The following is a 1,856-nucleotide window of genomic DNA, read 5'->3' on the forward strand; positions in this document are numbered from 1 at the left end:
AAATTTACTGAGGACCCCTGCCCACAAAGTAAATGATTTATAAACTCAAACATGCAGATCAAAGCCCATACTCAAAGCACCCCCCCCTTATCTGCACAGGCTGCCAAGAAAACAAGGCCCAGGGCCAGTGAAAGAGCATACACTAATTCTCTCAAGGAAGAAAGGCAATCACAACAAGAGATGAAATTTGTGGAACAAAAATGTAAAAAGGGTTTTTTTTGTGTTTTTTTTTTTTTGCTAAAATTTAAGAAAGGTACAGTAGTGAGAAGCATACACAGAATATGATCATAGCAAATATTCTTTCAATCAAACTGAAATAGGTCTTCAATACTGAATGTGGGTGCTAAGGTGCAAAGAAACTATGGGAAACAGAGCAAAGTTGCCCAGTGGCAATATTAGGTGAGCTGCATGTGTAATTTCAAATATTCAAGAAATCAGACTAAAAAGGTAAAAGATGTATGTGAAACTGATTTTAATGGCATATTTTATTTAACTCAACATATCCAAAATAGTATCATTTCAAGGTAATCAAAATCTAAAAGGAAACAATTTATTTCATGATACTTGGTATTCAAAATCTGGAATGAGGCGCTCCAGTCGCGGTGCGGGTATCCGGGGAAGGTATCCAGGGAAGGTATCCGGAGGGTGCCTTGCGCTCGTTGAGACTGCACCTCAGGGACTATGGCGGAGGGAGATAATCGTAGCACCAACCTGCTGGCTGCAGAGACTGCGAATCTGGAAGAGCAGCTGCAAGGATAGGGAGAAATGATGCTGATGGCCGATAAAATTCTCCGATGGGAGAGAGCCTGGTTCCCACCTGCCATCATGGGTGTGGTTTCCTTGGTGTTCCTGATTATCTATTATCTAGATCCATCTGTTCTCTCTGGTGTTTCCTGTTTTGTTATGTATTTGTGCTTGGCTGACTACCTTGTTCCCATTCTAGCACCTAGAATTTTTGGCTCCAATAAATGGACCGCTGAACAACAACAAAGATTCCATGAAATTTGCAGCAATCTAGTGAAGACCCGACGTAGAACTGTGGGCTGGTGGAAGCACCTCTTTACATTAAAGGAAGAAAAGCCTAAAATGTACTTCATGACCATGATCATTTCTCTTGCTGTGGTTGCTTGGATTGGACAGCAAGTCCACAATCTATTTCTCACCTACCTGATAGTGACTTTCTTATTGTTGCTTCCTGGACTAAGCCAACACGGAATCATTTCGAAGTACATTGGAATGGCCAAAAGGGAGATAAACAAGCTTTTCAAACAAAAAGAAAAGAAAAATGAATAATGCATCTATCTGCTTTATTCCTGTGTTAATGGAGTCTGCATCACCCCTGGGAACAGTTGCTACTATGCTGTCTGGATACTAAAATGTTACAGAAGTAGCTCTAGCTCGCCTCACTCTGCCCTTAGTTGATAGAAATTCACACTTGCCAGGTAAGTCTTTGCACACAGTGTCTTTGAGTCAGGTATAGCTGGGCACATTTTCATCAGTTGACCTTAAATGGACAACTCATTAGTGAGTATGACTCGTCTTGATTTTTCTCACCCAGGGTTAATTGAATTTTTACTTTTGACGACTTCCTTTAAAATAACAGTGGTGATTTTTACTTTTTAGTATGATTAACAGTGTTGACATTTGTTCTAGCTACTACAAGGTAGTTGTCTGTGGCTATAATAAGCTGAATCTACTGTCTGCTTCCACAGTCTGCTTTAAAAAACTGTCTGGCTTCATGAATATAGAGACCAAGTTTACTACTTCTGATGAAGAGACCAATTAAGATTCGTTGCTTGTGCTGGTTTTTTGTTTGTTTGTTTTTTACCATGGGAGAAGAATCCCCATGGAATAAA

The 1,856-nt window shown here is 40.0% G+C and overlaps 1 pseudogene; it reads left to right on the forward strand.

Moving 5' to 3' along the window:
• The first annotated feature begins 714 nt into the window (after nt 1-714).
• On the forward strand, nt 715-1,360 carry LOC143410427 (ADP-ribosylation factor-like protein 6-interacting protein 1 pseudogene; annotated as a pseudogene).
• The last annotated feature ends 496 nt before the right edge of the window (nt 1,361-1,856 follow it).

Source organism: Callospermophilus lateralis, chromosome 11, assembly GCF_048772815.1.
Source record: "Callospermophilus lateralis isolate mCalLat2 chromosome 11, mCalLat2.hap1, whole genome shotgun sequence".
Taxonomy (NCBI): Eukaryota; Metazoa; Chordata; class Mammalia; order Rodentia; family Sciuridae; genus Callospermophilus; species Callospermophilus lateralis.